General features: G+C 45.0%; 1 protein-coding gene across 4 annotated transcripts in view; it reads right to left on the minus strand.

Moving 5' to 3' along the window:
- Nucleotides 1-19,032, minus strand: part of LOC139280134 (leucine-rich repeat-containing protein 4C-like) — a 1,057,670-nt gene that overhangs the window by 224,305 nt on the left and 814,333 nt on the right. For all 4 annotated transcript variants that reach the window (XM_070899660.1, XM_070899658.1, XM_070899659.1 and 1 more), the window contains one exon: nt 5,914-6,064. The gene's annotated coding sequence lies outside the window, so the exon portion shown is untranslated. The remainder of the gene's footprint in view (nt 1-5,913; nt 6,065-19,032) is intronic.

Below are 19,032 nucleotides of genomic sequence, written 5' to 3' on the forward strand. Positions count from 1 at the left end.
ACCAATGCCGCAAACAATGGAATGACCTTGTGGGATCCGCAAGAGTAAGTATTACATTGATTTACATATACTTATGTATTTATATAATTGGATTTGTAACAGTTATGAGTGACTATCATCAGATGTGAGGTCTTGTACTTTTACCGGAAATGTTTTACTCAAAGCCTGCGGTGACAGTGTACATCTTTAGGTAAAGAATGATAATAATCATAATAATTTGATTACATCTGTCGATTATGTGTTGTATCAGTCTCTGTGACAGTACCTAGCAATGATATCATGCAATGATCTCATGCCATGTCATCCTGTCACCGTTTACAGAAGAATGTATTTATGATGAGGTCCATGCAGAGGCGAACGAGTGGGGGGCCACCAGTCCCCAGCGACATCACAGAGATGGAGCAGTAAGTGCTCACACTCGTGGGGAAGCACACCCGGACAGCCATGGAGGCATCTGCAGACCCTGAAGTGATGCCACGTGAGTAAAGCTTACACCACTGCATGATGTAAAGTCAATAGAAGCCACACCAACTCATTTCCAAACAATCACATATGATAGATGATTTCTAAAAGTGTCACTTAAATAATGCTGGCCTAATGAAAATCATTGCAATGCACAATGTGTTGATGGTCATGAAATGTGATAATTGCGATAATTTTGAGAGCGGTGGTGCTTTTGTCATGCGTATGTTGTGTGTAGCGCTGGACTTACCTTGTGACCCTAGCATCCCCTTCTCCTCTAATAACCTAATTTGTACCTTGCAGCTCAGCCAGCAGCATGGTCCCAGGTAAGACCACAGAGGCCAGAAGGTGGGGCGCGGGGCAGGAGTCAGCGGACGATCCTACTACATCTGGTGCTGAGGAGCTCCGATTGTCGTCCGTCAATCCACTGGGTTTGTTCTCGACGGATGAGAGAGCGGACTTCGAAGAACCTGCATCGCCATGCTCCAGAACCCATTCCACTCCAAGGCCATCTAGTGGTCCTCCAGTCATTCCCGCCTCCACTCTGGAGGTGCCGGCCCCAAGCACCTCTCCACAGGGCACCCCATTTGTCCCCAGGACGGCGCCGACCCCGCGGAGGCCTCGTGGATGTGGCGGGTCTGTTCCACGAATGCAACATGACAGCGGAGAGATGGTACAGTTGTCCCGGAAGACTGTAGACATTGGTGACCAGCTCACTGAAGTATTAGGGGGGCATATCCTGACAGCTGGCCACCATGACCGAGTACATTCTGCGCATGGCGGAGTTCGTGGATGTGATAGCCAGGAGCACTGTTGCCACAGGCCTCCCAGTGGTCTCTGAGCGCGGCACTCCACTCCTAGGTTCCCCACTACCACTGCAAATGACAGATGAGAGCAAGGACCAAGATCCTGCTTCTGCATCAGAGAATGTTGCCCCTTTGGCACCCCCCGCTCCCGTACCTGTGCAACAACCGCATCTGCCTTCATCCCCGCAATGAGGCACCACCTGAGGAGCTCCTCGGCCAGGTGCCATGGAGCGAGGAGGGGAAGGAGTAGAGGTGGGAAGAATAAGGGGAGGGGGGAAGGAAAGTGAGGTGCATGTGCGCAGGTGATGGCTGTGTTATATCTCCATCTGGGTGTATGCAATTTGTTGTAATGGATGGGGGCTGGGGACCATGCTCCAGCTTTGCCTTTGTATTCTGTGTTGCTGGACATGTTGAACATGTGATTTGTATCAGTGATGGAAAAAGTGGGGTGTGGGCGGGGGTTAGGTGTTATTGGCTGTGATACTTATGATTTCAGACCAATGTTGGTGTTAAACTTTTGTTATTGGACATAACCTTGTTGCGCATTGTCTCAGATAGCTGGACCGTTGGTGATTCCTTACCATGAAAGGGTTAAATACAACTTAACATCAATCAACGTAAACTTTAACAGGCACCAAGGTGATGGGCACCATTGATGTCTAAGCTGCACACACGCAGCAGTGTGTCAGCGTTGTCACTCACATCAACACTCTTTCAGGCAAATCTTTTCGATATCAGCGCCTCACGTAAGAGTGGGATTTAACAAATGCCAGCCACACCGCTGGTGTTCGTTCCAGTTAGTTCCACTTATTGTGGGCGGTTTTTTGAGCGAGCGACATTGTGGGCGATATGTGTACGAGGTGGTGAAATTGAAGATGGGCAATCTCCATTGCCGCTAGTTTGGGTAAATACGCTCTTTATGACAAAAAACAGTGGGCGGGCGTTAATATTGAATCTCGGCATTAATTCCACGCGGAAAGGAACACTGGACGATAATGAGCATAACCAAAAATCCAGCCCAATTTCTTCCGAAGGTTGTCTTTGAACAGTTTTTTAAAAAAAGTAAAATTGTGATGCTGTCTATGTTAGCGATGTTGATTGCCATTAGGTGTTCATTCATTAATATTCAGTGTGGTGTCATAATTCACTCTCAGCTAAAATGGGCTACATATTACTATGGTCACAACATAAAACAAATTCTTCATTACATAAATATTCAGCTATAGGTTGAACCTCTCTTATCTGGGATTCCCTTATCCGGCACCACCCCTCATCCGGCACCATTCCCGGCAGGGGGTCAGGTCTGTGTGTGAAAGCAGCGGGAGCTGCTACAGCATTGAATGTGGAATGGCCGGTGATCTGGAAAATCAGTGCTGGCCTCCCTCCCTCTCTCACCGACCCCCCAGACCCACAGCTCCTGAGAAAGAGAGAGAGAGAGAAAGAGAGAGAGACAGCCCGATACTCACACAGGCAACTGCAGCCATGGAGCTGCACAGTGTCTGCCATTTTGCAGCATTCCGGCGTCGGTAGACCCAACCTGTGTGGAAGCTGCCAGGTCTCTCGGTGCGAGGTTGAGCCCAGTGGCGGGGTAGGGGCCCAGAAGAGGCCGGCAAGCAGCAGGAGATGAGGAGGTCAGCGAGTAGCGGGAGGTGAGGAGGTCAGCGAGTAGCGGGAGGTGAGGAGGTCAGCGAGTAGCGGGAGGTGAGGAGGTCGTCGATCAGCGGGAGGTGAGGAGGTCGGAGAGCAGCGGGAGGTGAGGAGGTCGGAGAGTAGCGGGAGGTGAGGAGGTCGGAGAGCAGCGGGAGGTGAGGAGGTCGGAGAGCAGCGGGAGGTGAGGAGGTCGGAGAGCAGCGGGAGGTGAGGAGGTCGGAGAGCAGCGGGAGGTGAGGAGGTCGTCGATCAGCGGGAGGTGAGGAGGTCGTCGATCAGCGGGAGGTGAGGAGGTCAGAGAGCAGAGGGAGGTGAGGAGGTCAGAGAGCAGCGGGAGGTGAGGAGGTCGTCGATCAGCGGGAGGTGAGGAGGTCAGAGAGCAGAGGGAGGTGAGGAGGTCGGAGAGCAGAGGGAGGTGAGGAGGTCGTCGATCAGCGGGAGGTGAGGAGGTCGGAGAGTAGCGGGAGGTGAGGAGGTCGGAGAGCAGCGGGAGGTGAGGAGGTCGGAGAGCAGCGGGAGGTGAGGAGGTCGGAGAGCAGCAGGAGGTGAGGAGGTCGGAGAGCAGCGGGAGGTGAGGAGGTCGGAGAGCAGCGGGAGGTGAGGAGGTCGGAGAGCAGCGGGAGGTGAGGAGGTCGGAGAGCAGCGGGAGGTGAGGAGGTCGGAGAGCAGCGGGAGGTGAGGAGGTCGGAGAGCAGCGGGAGGTGAGGAGGTCGGAGAGCAGCGGGAGGTGAGGAGGTCGGAGAGCAGCGGGAGGTGAGGAGGTCGGAGAGCAGCGGGAGGTGAGGAGGTCGGAGAGCCGCGGGAGGTGAGGAGGTCGGAGAGCAGCGGGAGGTGAGGAGGTCGGAGAGCCGCAGGAGGTCGGCGAGCAGCAGGACGAGAGGACGTTGAATCGAGGGTCTGGGGGGTTGGCGGGGGAGATTGGCGTGACCACCCGGCGTCCGGTAAAATCCCTTATTTGGCACAGGCCAGGTCCCGAGGATGCCGGATAAGGGAGGTTCAACCTGTATAGTTAAATGCATTGTAATTTCACTTCATCTATAGTTCTAACCTTGTTTAACAGGTTTGGGCTGTCAGCCGAGCAGCAGATATTACTCTGCTCTTTGATTTATAGATTGATAATTTGACTTCATATAATACACACTCTCATTCTCTGTTGTCTCACAGGAGCCCTTGCCTTATACATATTACCCTTCACTGTTCAATGCCATTGAATGTTTAAAAAGATACAGAAGATCAAGGGTTTACTCTGAAATGGTGAACGCAGATCATAATTGGCAGTTCTGAATAATTCACGGAGGAGGATATCTTCAATACCATCTCTCTTCCTCTCTTAGTTTCCATAACCACATCAAATACTACCAAGATTACACACAGCTTTTCTGTATTCAACATGCTCTCTCGGGGTAATAGACTCAACAGCATTAATTAGTTCATTTATCCTTGAAGCTCAGTTATATGCCACTGAGCGCTTAAATATTAATACCACATTAAAGAAATGTAATAAATGTTGAAATTATGAAAAATATTGCTGAGCATGATTGATTTGCAAATAATAATAGATAAATAAGTATAAATGTATAGATAAAGCAACCAATCAGATGTAATTATACTGACCAAGCTTCATCAAGATGAAGATGATAAATTATGAAGCGAATAAATGGACTGAATTAACCTTTGTTAAACAGTATAAAATTTCACCTATTCAGCCAAATTGCCTTGATTTACAGGGGCAATACCACCTAATTGGTGACTCTTTGAACTTCCTTTGTTCCCCAGCTGTGAACAGTTCTCTTAAAAACTCTAGCTAAGATTGATCAGCAGAATCATGTTGCAACAGACACTTTCTTAATACAAATGATGTGTTTTTAATTAAATTATAACAGAATTATTTTCTACCACTAGTGATTGTAAATGTTATGATAACATTATCAGCTGGCTAATCATGTTTTTCTGTCTTCCTCTATATAAAACAAAACACAATGCATTGAAAATGTTTGACCATAGTTACAATTCCCTTTTAAATAAAGCTGAAAAAATAAATGTTGCATTGCAGCCTGAGCTTCCACTAGAATAACAATTGCCAGGCATTTTACAAGGTTTTATACCATGAAGCTGGTCCCACTAACTCGAGAGCAATGAGGAATCTGAACAATGTGCCATAACAAGGGTGCATGTTTAAACAACTCACAGGAAGTAACCATATACCAGTCCACCTCTGCAGAACTAAATTGTTACGTATAATGGTTGATTAATTTCCCCTCGGAGGGAATTGTTCAGAACTATCCATACTCCATTGTATAAACAGTATAGGAAATGGCTTGCCACAATATTTTCACAACTAGTGATCTAACTATCACAAAGTGCTTATTATTGAATGTCATGTAGTGAGGGCTCCAGTTCTAATATACTAGTACCAGCCTACTATCTTTTTTTGTTGAAGCAATTGAGAAGTTCATTGGAAGCAGTTTATAGTGGTTACTGAAGTGCTGAGACTGCCTTATAGCTTTTACAACATTTCCAATTAGCTGTTACTTCACTGTTTTGTAAAATAAATTGCATTATTTATCACTAAACAACTCCTTGTCACAGTTGAAGACCATCTATTTCCCTGTGAAACTCTCGTAGAAAGATGTAAAATAAACGCCAGCAACCAAAGCACTGGCTGTCCCCGATAGATAGGAGCTCCCATATTTTCTAATTAATGTATTCACCATAATATTACAAAAACATTCTTGAAACAAATGATTGTTTTCAGTAAGTGCGATAGCAAATATCCACCAGCACCTCACTGAGTTGCTCCTGTTTTGCTTTGCTGTGCTCTTGTTTTGCAATGATAATACAAAGCTTGAAGAATCTCAGGAGTTGAGAAGTGATCTGTGCAACAAGGAACACAGTGCTGATAGTTTATCTCTTTCACGGGAACTGCACAAAGAGCCACTGCTGACACCAAAGAAGTACAGCACATTGCCTCTTTAAAATTTAATGAGATTCATACCTCCTCTCCTTATGCTTTCAGTCCTTTCAATCTGTGCAACAGATGCTTCCTTCGAGTGTTGGTAGAAACCTCATGTTTTCAATAGCAGGTAATATCACAACAACTCTTCAAATAATGGCAACACTGAAGACCTCTTCTGCCCCGGGAAGACCTGTGTGTGAAGAATAAGACTATGTTATTATGTCAGCCCTGTGCTCTTCAGTCAAATATACTAAAAGGTAGTCGAAAATATTTCTCTTCAAGGTTTAAGAAAACAAAAATTATGGGTTAGTTCTGCAACCAAATCTGAAGTCACATCGGCTCTGTCCCAACAATAAGGTTTTGGAGACATGTGAGTGGTTAAAGCCGAAGGAATATTTTAAGTTTCTTGTTCCTATGGAAATGTTCCTTTTTCTGATGCTGCAATTTAAAGTTATTCAGCCATTTTTCACAAGTTGGTTTCTAAACTAGATTCATTAATTGAATTGGGTCAAACTAATCCAAGTTACAACAACAATTGTATTTTTAACTAACTGGTATATTAGCACAATTTTAGTCAGACTATAAATTGCTCCTAATTCCCATAAAGCCAACCTTTTTGATGACATTCCTTTAATAATGAGATCCCACCGTCACAAAAACAAAATCAGTATTTCATGAAAGCAAAAGGAAGAATGGAACAAGAAATGGCCATTGAGCCCATCTCTTCAATAGATCAGGCACAATCTATTATGTATTTAACCAGCAGAGAAATTTGTTTGAAAAGAACTCTGGACTACTAATCTAGCCTTACATCATTCAACCCTACAACCCTGAGATCTCTGCATTCCTCCAACTCTGGCTTCCTGTGCATTCCCCATTTCCATTGCTGTGCCTTCAGCTATCTAGGTCCCAAGCTCTGGAAATCATTTCTAAAATCTATCCACCTCTCAATCTTCCTTTAAGAAGCTCCTTAAAACTGATCTTTATGACCAAGCTTTCAGTCTCCTTCTTTGCCCGAATGGCTCCTTCATTGCCACAGCGTCAACATTTTTATGATTACATTCCTGTGAAGTACTAGACTAAAGGTGCTTATATAAATGCACCCACGGAACCACCGGAGATGCAACACCTGCCCTTTTACCTCCTCCCTCCCCACCGTCCAGGAACCCAAATACTCCTTCCAGGTAAACCAGCAATTTACTTGTACTTCTTGCAATTTAGTACACTGCATTCGCTGCTCTTGATGCGGTCTCCTCTACATTGGGGGAGACCAAATTCAGATTGGGTGACCGCATTGTGAAACACCTCAATTATGCCAACAAGTGTGGCCCCGAGCTCCAGATCATCGGTCACTTTCCCCGCCCCATTTCCACCTCTCTGTTTTTGGCCTTCTGCAATGTTCCAATGAAGCTCAATGTAAGCTTAAGGAACAGCACCTCATCTTTCGCTTAGGCACTTCATAGCTTTCTGGACTCAACACCAAGTTCAACAATTTCAGATCATAACCTCTGCCCCCATTTTTTCGCATGGCAGCTGTTGATAATTCTGCTATTCTCATTTACATTTCTTCTATACCCATCTTTTGTTTCTTTATTAGTCCCATTACCATCTCCTTTCGCCTCGCACCATCAATCCTTTTGTCATTTAATCTCTCCTGCCTTTCACCCTATCACAGACCTTCCCTTTTGTTCTTTCCTCCCATGATCCCATTCCCTGCCTCTGTACTTACTTAAAACCTGTTATATCATCAACTTTTTCCAGTTCTGATGAAAGGCCGTCCACCTGAAAGGATAACTCTGTTTCTCTCTTCACAGATGTTGCCTGCCTGACCTGCTGAGTATTTCCAGCAATTTTTGTTTTTACTTCAGATTTGCAGCATTCGCAGTATTTTGCTTTTGCTTATATAAATGCAAGTTGTTGGTGCTGTAAACTAATTTCTTGGCTTTGTAACACAGTTACATGCTCTCAGCACCACAAAATCCAACAAATCAAAAGTTTTGCACCATGAGGTGCCGACTGATAGCCAGAAATCTATGCTCAGGCCGTTCAGATATTAAATGTGACAACGGTCATGTAGCCTGCTATTAGTTTCGTGAAAAAGTTTCTGAGCATTTTCAAAGGTGTGATTAGTACTGCATTTTTCAAGCTGTTCACAAAATATTTCACATATTATGGTGAATTCCATTTCTGACACCACATTGATGGGTTCAGAAAGCTGCTGCCTTTTTATGTAGATTAACTTTTAACACCACCTCCCATTCCAGGCTAATTGGTACTGCTGAAATCAGCAATTCAACTAGCAGTAGTTTTCAAACACCATTTTGTGCAGTATTAATACAATGGCCCAGATTTTGCAGTCAGCAGCGAGCAAACGGTGCTCGATGGTCATTCTGCTTACAGCTGTCTACAGATATTTTGTGGGCTTTTGGATGATAACTTGTGCACATTGGGAGTCTGATACAGTATGGTGCCCTATACAGGGGATCTGCGACCTATTTGAAAAGCAGCAATGGCGTGTCTCCTCAAGCATACTTTGAAGAATCCTTACTGAGGCACACAGAGTCTAAACCAGGAAGTGTAAGTTAGAATATTTAATTCAATGTAAAATCATGTATACAAAACAAAATAAAGAGAGGGAAATGAAGATGGGATTAAAAAGAAAAAAAAGGCTTGCATTTATATCGCGCCTTTCACGACCATTGGATGTCTCAAAGCACTTTACAGCCAATGAAGTACTTTTCAAGTATAGTCACTTTTGTAATGTGCAAAATGCAGCAAGCAAATTGTGCACAGCAAGCTCCCACAAACAACAATGTGATAACGACCAGATAATCTGTTTTTGTTATGTTGATTCAGGGATAAATATTGGCTAGGACACCAGGGATAACTCCCCTGCTCTTCTTCAAAACAGTGCCATGGGATCTTTCACGTCCACCTGAGAGAGCAGACATGGCCTCGGTTTAACGTCTCATCTGAAGGATGGCATCTCCGACAGTGCAGCACTCCCTTAGTACTGCATTGGAGTGTCAGCCTAGATTTTTGCACTCAAAGTCCCTGGAGTGGACTTGAACTCACAACCGTCTGACTCAGAAGTGAGTGTGCAACCAACTGAGCCAGAACTGACTGATTAAGAGAGAGAGAGAACTAAAATAGACAGAAAGAAAAGGTAAAAAAATATATTATTTTCATTTTTAATTGTCTAGCAATAATTAAAATCTGAAGGAATGAGACTCCACACTTGTAAAAGTAAATTTTCAGTGCCAGAAAGGTTGTTTGTTGTAATTAAGACTTATCACGCTGTTAAAAATTCACTGACACTTGAATGGACAAGCCCTAACTTTTCCTATTGCATTTACCAGGTCTTCTTCTTAGGCACTTCCTCAGAGTCGAGGATAACTTGCTTCCATAATAATATGAGTTCTCGGGTGATTGATGAGACCAATGCAGGATCTACAGTCTCTGTCACAGGTGAGGCAGGTGGTGGTTAAAGGGACGGGTGGCTGTTTGCGCTTGGCTTCCACGTGCTCCCGGCGAAGAGACTCAAGGTGTTCGGCGCCTTCCCGGATGCTTCTCCTCCACTTTGAGTGATGTTGGGTCAGGGATTCCCAGGTGTTGCTGGGGATGTTGCACTTTTTCAAGGAGGCTTTGAGGATGTCCTTGAAACATTTCCCCTACCCACCTGGGACTCACTTGCTGCATTGGAGCTCTTACAGCACTTGATTTGGGAGTCGAGTATCGGGCATGCAGAAGCTGTGCCCCATCCACTGGAGCTGATCAAGCATGGTCAATGCTTCGATGCTGGGGATGTTGGCCTGAGCGAGAACACTAAGGTGGTGCACCTATCCTGCCAATGGATTTGCAGGATCTTGTGGAGGTAGCTTGTTGGAATTTCTCCAGTGCTTTATATTGTGTTCCTAACACAGATGAGGCTGCACACAGGGAGGTTAAAGTCTTTAATAAGACACTCCAGAGTGAGTAACAGGCCTCAGGGGCCGGATTATATACTGGGATCCTGGGACTTCAGGGGATGCGCTCCCTGGTGGCGGAACATGGGAGTGCATGCTTCACAGATACACAACATCATTCCCCCCCCCCAAAGTCAAAGTGAAAACTATTTACAAGGTGAGGCGGTCGGGAGCCTTTCTTTCCCTGGTGGACCGCCTCGGTACAAATGTCTGTTCTGGTGTGTTGGCTATGCCCTCGCTGGGCTGGCGTGCTGTTGGCCCTGCAGGGCTGCTGGGTGAGCCTGGCCTTGCTGGGCTGTTGGCCATGTTGCGTTCGATTTCCTGGTCCGACGTGGTGTCGTTGATCCTTTGGGTGTGTGTTGTGGGCTCGAAAAAGGTGGTGTCTGCTGTGGGTTGTTCAGGGCAGTCTTTGAACTGCAGCCTCGTTTGGTCCAGGTGCTTTTTGCAAATTTGTCCATTGTCTAGTTTGACTTCAAACACCCTATTCCCTTCTTTAAGTATCACCATGCCCGCGATCCACTTGGGACCATGTCCATAGTTTAGCACATACACAGGGTCATTCAGATCAATTTCCCGTGACACAGTGGCGCGACCATCGTTTACATTTTGTTGCTGCCACCCGCTCTCTACCTGATCATGCAGGTTGGGGTGAACCAGCGAGAGTCTGGTTTTAAGTGTCCTTTTCATGAGTAGCTCAGTTGGGGGCACCCGTGTGAGCGAGTGGGGTCTCGTGCAGTAGCTGAGCAGTACTCGGGACAGACGGATTTGGAGTGAGTCTTCTGTGACTCGTTTGAGGCTCTGTTTGATTGTTTGTACTGCCCGCTCTGCCTGCCCATTGGAGGCTGGTTTAAACGGGGCCGAGGTGACATGTTTGATCCCATTCTTTAAATTCGGCACTGGTGAAACATGACCCATTGTCACTGACCAGTATGTCAGGCAGGCCGTGGGTGGCAAACATGGCCCTCAGGCTTTCAATGGTGTCGGTGGCGGTGCTTCCTAACATTATTTCACATTCAATCCATTTTGAAAAAGCATCCACCACCACCAGGAACATTTTACCGAGAAATGGGTCCGCATAGTCGACATGGATCCTCGACCATGGTCTGGAGGGCCAGGACCACAAACTTAGTGGTGCCTCTCTGGGTGCGTTGCTCAACTGAGCACACACGTTGCATTGCCATACACAGGACTCGAAGTCAGAGTCGATACCGGGCCACCACACGTGGGATGTGGCTATCGCTTTCATCATTACTATACCCGGGTGTGTGCTGTGGAGATCCGAGATGAACGTCTCCCTGCCCTTTTTGGGTAGCACTACACGGTTAGCCCACAACAGGCAGTCTGCCTGAATGGACAGCTTGTCCTTTCGCTGCTGGAATGGCTTGATTAGCTCTTGCATTTCAACTGGGATGCTGGCCCAGCTCCCATGCAGTACACAGTTTTTTACTAGGAACAGCAGAGGATCTTGGCTGGTCCAAGTCCTAATCTGGCGGGCCGTGACGGGTGATTTATCATTTTCAAATGCTTCCATGACCATCAACAAGTCTGCGGGTTGCGCCACCATCAACATGTTTGCAGGCTGCGCCATTTCCACCCCCGTGGTGGGTAATGGTAGCCGACTGAGAGCATCCGCACAGTTCTCGGTGGCTGGCCTGTGGCGGATGGTATAGTTGTACGCTGATAGCGTGAGTGCCCACCTTTGTATCTGGGCTGAGGCATTAGTATTTATCCCCTTGTTTTCAGCGAACAGGGATATGAGGGGTTGTGATCGGTTTCCAGCTCGAATCTGAGGCCAAACAGGTACTGATACATTTTCTTTACCCCGAATACACATGCTAATGCCTCTTACTCAATCATGCTGTAGACCCTCTCGGCCTTAAGCTCCTGGAAGCATAGGCGACAGGTTGCAACTTCCCCGCAACTTTAGCTTGTTGTAATACACACCCGACTCTGTACGACGACGCATCACATGCTAGCACGAGTCTTTTACACGGGTTATACAATACAAGCAGCTTGTTGGAGCATAAACTGTTTCTGGCTTTCTCAAAAGCAATTACTTGTTTTTTTTTTCCCATACTCAGTTCTCACCTTTACGGAATAGCACATGTAGGTGCTCTAAGAGGGTGCATAACCCCGGTAGGAAGTGTGTTCGCTGAAAACACTTTAAGGCGCCTGTTGTACATAGTCCATGTGTCTGAAGCATATAGGAGGGCGGGTATCACTACTGCTCTGTAGACCATGAGCTTGGTACCAGGTTTAAGATCATGGTCTTTAAACACTCTCTTCCTCAGGCGACCAAAGGCTGCACTGGCACACTGAAGACGGTATTGGACTTCATCAGCGATGTCAGCCCTTGTTGACAGTAGGTTCCCAAAGTATCCTCATGGATCTTGATAATCGGGTGGCAGTACTGTGAGGCGGGGGCAGGTTGTTAGAGAACCTTTGCCTTACGGATGTTTAATGTAAGGCCCATACTCTCGTATGCTTCGGTGAAGGTGTTAACGATAGTTTGGAGTTCGACCTCTGAGTGTGTGCAAAAGCAAGCATCGTCTGCATACTGTCATTCAATGTCAGAGGATGGGACAACCTTGGATCTGAACATGAAGCGACGGAGGTTGAACAATTTCCCGTTTGTTCTATAGATTAGCTCCATTCAAGTGGGGAACTTATTGAGGATGAGATGGAGCATTGCAGCAAGGAAGATTGAGACGAGCTTTAGTGCGATGACACAACCTTGCTTGACCCCAGTCCACACATGTATTGGGTCTGTGGTGGATCCGTTGGTCAGGATTACAGCTTGCATGTCATTGTGAAGCAGGCGGAGGATGATGACAAAGTTTAGAGGGCAGCCGAATTTGAGGAGGACACTCCATAATTCCTCATGGTTGACAGTGTCGAAGGCCTTTGTGAGGTCAAAGAAAGCCACGTACAAAGGTTGGTGCTGCTCTCTGCATTTTTCTTGGATTTGACGCGCGGTGAAGATGATGTCCATTGTGCCCCTTAGCGAGCGGAATCTGCATTACGACTCTGGCAGGAGCACTTAGCCACTGGGAGAAGGCGATTGAGGAGGATTCTTGCGATGACTTTCCCTGTGGCAGACAGCAAGGAAACTCTTCTGTAATTATCGCAATCGGACTTGTCACCTTTCTTGAAGATGGTCACGATTACAGCGTCTCTAAGATTCCCTGGCATGCTCTCCTCCTTCCAAATTTAGTAGCTAACTAGTGGATAAGTACAACAACTTCATGCTGTCACATATATTGTAATGACGAGTCTCTCGGCGAGTTACCAGTGTAGCGAAGCTTGTGGAGGATTAGGGCAAATTGGACAGCAACTTCCTGATTTCCGTGTTTAACTGCGCATGTGCGGATGGCAGAAGTTACTGTCCATGTACTCCTTAATAATGGTGAGTACTGATAGCTTCATTGTTACTCCTAATGCAAAATCCAGGCCATTACATTCAAAATTTTAGAAATTGGAAATTTGCGTTTTGCTGAATATCACAGCTGTCCTTTAATAGTAAGACCTTTCAGGTATTCAAATGCATAACTTGCTAGTTACACATTTCCCATAGGGCCTTTACTTAAGTGCCATGTTTGTCTGCATAGATTTTAAAGCTATATATTCAAATATTGGACATCAAAGACTTAGTTAAAATTAAATGGCATTTTAAATTCTAATTCTTGATCTTCCTGACACATTACAGATGTTTAAAAATGATGCTTGGGCATAAGCTTGATAAGTCGACAGACAACTAGGACACCATTAACCTGGAAGACATATGTTAAAAAGATACTATGAAATTTATTGTGACCTAAGTTTGGTACAATATTTATTACTCTTTACTGGGGTTTCAAGATACAATTCTGTTAAAACTGGAATTCTGAAGCCTTGTATTATCATGACAAATGTGTGCGCTTGTGGGAAAAGTTTGTATAAAAATCATTCAGCTTTGCAAGATATTAACCAGATTTATCGCTTTATATGGCCATAAAATGTAAAGTTATGTTCACACTCATCATAAAATGTAGTTAGGCACATATCACATGATTTTACAAGCTGGCACTTTATTGCAATTCATTGTGGTCTCCAACTCTCCTAGAAACTCACTACACCAAGTCACGCAAGGTTTATTGGGGAAAAAGAAAGGAAGATTTGTATTTATAGTGTCTTTCATGACCACCGGACATCCCAAAGTGCTTTACAGACAATTAAGTACTTATTTTTTTGAAGTGTAGTCACTGTTGCAAAATAGGAAATGCAGCAGCCAATATGCGCACAGCAAGCTCCCATAGACAGCAATATGATAATGAACAAATAATCTTTTTTTTAATGTTGATTGAGGGATAGATATTAGTCAGGACACCAGGGATAACTCCCCTGCTGTTCTTCGAAATAGTGCCATGGGATCCTTTACATCCATCTATGTGAGCAGACGAGGACTCGGTTTAAAGTCTCATCTGAAAGTTGTGTGGCAAATTTTGTAGGGAGAAAAAGGAGGAATCCGTGCGTGTGAGAGACAAAAACAAAAAACAGACAGAAGAAACACTGGTCCCAATTTTAACTTTGGGCCACTTTTCAGCAGGAGAGCCCTGGTGTGAGGGAGCTGTTCACCCACCGCTCCAGAAATGAGGTCCGGGTTAATTTTTACTTCCTGGTTTAAGTTAAATCCTGTGAGCAGACTTACCACCATTCCGGGCGGGAAGTTGACTGGATGAGGTCCGTAAATTGTGCTTCCCTGAGACAAAAAGTTACAGAACTTTGGCCTAGAAATTGGCCTCCTTAGCGCCTCACGTTATTGCCCCCGACTTACTGACCGGGTGCAGCGACGTGAACGACTTCCACTAACTTCGGTGGGAAGTTTGCGACAGCGGTCGGACTTTGTGCCCCGATCTCCTTCGCCTGGAGATCTTGACATCATTGCCGTGCTCATCACTCCGGTAGCGCCCTGGACCCGAACTTTGGTTCCAACACCTGCAGCATCGCAGGGCGAAAACACCAGCAGCTGCAAGAGGGGTTGATGAGGAGGCCAGATGCTTCAGGGATGAAAGTTAAAGCTGAGGTGGCCGAGGTAAGTACAATTTTTTTTTAAAATGGTGTTTTAAAATTTTTTTGATTCCTCTTCAGTCGCGATCGATCAGCGCGGAACTCTGCTGGAGTGCGTTGGGATGATCAGGCCGGATCGTGGCTGCAGTTGGAGACCAGCTCTCTGGTCCCATTGCAAAGCCTGCAGCGATGGCCATTTCCTTTAAGGGAGGGAAGGAGTCTCAGAACACGGCAGCAATGCACAGCCCGTTGTGCAGTGCTGCCCCACCATCGCAGGCCTGCGTCCTGCAGTGCCGCAGGAAGTGGAGCACTTGATTTAGTGCTCAACTTCCTTCCTGGAGCGCAAACACCAAATTTTTTGAAAGCTGAACAACATTAGCGGCAGGCGCTAATTTTTTCAACTTTCAAAAGTTAGCACTCTGAACTGGGCGCTCCCAAATTCCTTCTCCTTAACTTTTAAGGCCTCTTCTATCCTGAATCCGTTTCTCTGCTAGGTTGGCCTAGATGGAAACTCACTGCTGTTTCCTGCTCAGGCTGCCAAGTTAAAATTGCAGTTGAGTCTCGATGACCTCATCTGACTGATCTCATCCATCCAATTTACGCCCCCTCGAGTCTCTCTTACAGAACAAACAACAAAAGCTACACTTATGTTTACCAAGCCCAGTTAGCTACTTTCTACCAACCTGAAGCTCAATTACTTAACTACAAATTGACTTCAATAACTGAATAAATGTAAGAGTTTTTCCATGGATCTTCTAATTATGCTAAATTGAAAGCTAGTCCAACACACTGAACTGGTTAAAGAGAACATAGTGAGCAGATATAGGCTGGCCTAAGTTGCCAGTCTTAATACCCTAAGGGCATCTAAGATTCAAGTTCTTACGAGACAGCATTACTTTATTACAGGATCATTAAAGATAATTATAATTGATATAGCACCTTTCACGGCATCATGATGTCCCAAAGTGCTTTACAGCCAATGAAGTATCTTTGAAGTGAACTTACTGTTGTAATGCAGGAAACAATGCTGCCAATAAGCACATGGCAAAGTTCCACAAACAGCAATAATAATGATCAGATAATCTGTTTCTGATGTTGGTTGAGGAATAAATGTTGGCCAGGATACTGGGAGAATTCCTCTGCTCTTCTTCGAATAGTGCCATGGGACATTTAACATCCACGTAAGAGGGCAGACAGGGCCTCGGTTTAATGTACCATCCAAAAGATGGCACCTCCAACAGTGTAGTACTGCACTGAAGTCTCAGCCTGGATTATGTACGCAAGTCTCTGGGATGGGAGTAGAACCCACAAGCTTCTGACTCAGAGGTGAGAGTGCTACCACTGAGTCAAGGCTGACACTTACTGTACAACCTAGGTGATATTATTAATATATAAGTTCAAACTGTGTGGACTTAGTTTGTTGACTTGTAGATAAGCAATATTAAAATATCAGATCATGAAACAAATAATATCAGATCTCAATATTGCTCAGCAGAATGAATGGGATCAATGAATTGTTCTCTGCCCTAGCGCAGGTCCTAAATCAAGTTCCACGCATGAGATGCTCAAGCCAATTGCTAGGGAAGAGTAGCTGAGGCAATTTCTTTTAGCTTTCCTCATGGTTTTTATCTATGGAGTATCTCTTCCTATCGGGCAGTAACCAAGGCTAAAGAGCCTTACGAAGCGGAGTGCCCATATCCAAAAGTAGCCCCACTGGATGTCAATCCAGTATTCCGAGGCAGCACTATCTGGAGTGGGGCCTGTACCCAACCCTTGTAACTCAGAAGTGGGAATACTGAGCCAGTGATCACTCCGTGCAGACACGAGTATGCTGTTGGATGCCAACCGAATATTGCCACTCGGTGAGGCTGCCTAGAGTGGGGCTCGAACCCGACACCTGATGATTCAGAGATGAGAAATCTTCTGCTAAACTAAAGGCTCACTCCAAATCAGAAGAACCCTGCCAAAATTTAAAGTAGAAGTTAATTTCCTGAGATTGCCAAGAAACAGAAACATACTTCCACTTCAATTTTACAAGTCAGATTTGCAAATATTAAAAGTTATGCGTTAGCATTGGATTACTTCCATCATCATAGGAATTAGACACATAGGGCTAGAATTTCGCCAACTTTGTGAGCGGGTTTTCACCCTGATTTGACCCTCCATGGTGAAAACCGGGTCGGCAGGATCGTCGGACACCTTTTTGCGGCGGTGCTTCCACGTATCACTGGGGAGAGGTGCACCAACATGAAACGATGTGCAACGCCACAGATGGCATTACCGTCGGACTTTCGGCACTCTCCGCCACGCCCAGAATACCGACGGGTCAAATCTGTTGGTGCAGCCCTGCCAGCAGCGGTAAATATGAAGACCTGCAACAAAGTTAAGTTAATGATTTTATTTTTTAATTCTTTTTCAGCGATTTTGTAGGTAAGGGTTTTGTGAATGTTTTTTTCAATGGTTTTTGCTTTTTTTTTTTGTTTTCCTCCCTCTCTCGCAGCGCTACCGGCCTCGGATTAAAGTTGCCGAAACTCGTGGTTTGCGCCACACATCCTCGTAGAACGCCGACTTTACCGATGCAAGTAAAGGCCGAAATTTAGGCTCAAAAATGGTAGCGCAGCGAAAATGGTAATTTTGACATAAAACGACTGTTTTTGCCGACAACCAAAAATTTAGCCCGTAGAGTGTAGAATTTACACTTTGGGCGCAATTGGCGATTCCGGTGCAAATTGCACCCAAAATTGCACCAGTTTTGAAAAGTGATTTTTTTTCCCTCCCCCCCAACACCCCCACCCTCGCCCATCCCGAGTTTCTGCTGAAACTCATTTGTATATCACCGAATGCAAAATCTGCCATGAACCAGCGCAAGCGGGCAGCGTCTTAAAATGTATATTTTTTTAAAATATTGCTTTAAAAATATTCCGTTATATATTTAAAGATTTTAAATGACTGAAAAATATACAACACTATTCCCTAGTTAGATTGGTGTACAGTAGTCAAGTTCATTAGTAAATTTTAAAAAAATCATTCAAAACCTTGCAAAGAGTCCTTGTGCCCAAAAGATCCAGACTAATTTTTCTGAGGAGACTTTTCAGCATCAGTTCAACACAATAATTTAAACACAGTATCCTTCACATCTGTTTTACACATTTTGAATCCCTGATTTCTAACAACATTGTCTTTTATCTGTACAATGTCCAATTTTGCCAGCTTGAGTGCCAAAAGTTACCATGGTTCTTTATATCACAGTGGTGCTCCCATGACAAAGATTAGAAGGAACTTACAGTTAAAATGGTCATGATGTTGTCCATCTGATCCATTTAACTGATGATCTGAGGAAAGGGTATAGGCCAGAGTTTCCGCTCGATTGAGCTGCTTTGTTTGGCGCAATTCCCAATATTGGTGTAGCCGGTACAGAAGATTGCGGAATTTTAAGCGCAAATTGCGTTCATCGCAAATCGAGTTCCCGCAGTCTTTTACAAAGGCAAAATACTGCGGATGGTGGAAATCTGAAATAAACACCAAAAATGCTGGAAATACTCGGCAGGTCAGGTAGCAGCTGCAGAGAGAGAAATAGAGTTAACATTCTGATGAAAGGTCATCGACCGGAAACGTCAAAACTGTTTCTCTCTCCATGCATGCTGCCTGACCTGCTGAATATTTCCAGCATTTTCTGTTTTAATTTCACAATCTTTTGCCTGTTTTGAAAACATTGCACTAGAAGCAGGCCCTGGTCACGCCCAATGTAGAGTTTCCTCTACTTGTGTTCATTTACAGGCCATCAAGGAGAGTAGAGAGGGTGTTTATAAAATGTCTTGGTTTCCTGTGGATTGTATGGCTACATTGTGCGATATATAATCTCCTTGTTGCTCAGTGATTATTTGTTGTTTTTAAGTTAAGACTTGAACCTTGCTTATGTATTTTATCTATAACGTTAAAATAGGGGATTGAAGTTAGTTTAACAGAACACTTGTAGTTCTGTGGTAGAAGTTAGCGTAAACAAGTTGCTACGTCGTAAAGGAGATAATGGCTCTGAAGCAAGCACTTTTCTGGTTCGAGCTTCAGGATTGTACCCAAGAGAATAGGGAAGAGAGAGATGAAATTAATTCCACAGGAAGGCATCTTCGGGAAAATATAAACAAGACAT

The sequence above is a fragment of the Pristiophorus japonicus genome, chromosome 14 (assembly GCF_044704955.1).
Source record: "Pristiophorus japonicus isolate sPriJap1 chromosome 14, sPriJap1.hap1, whole genome shotgun sequence".
In the NCBI taxonomy this organism is placed as follows: Eukaryota; Metazoa; Chordata; class Chondrichthyes; family Pristiophoridae; genus Pristiophorus; species Pristiophorus japonicus.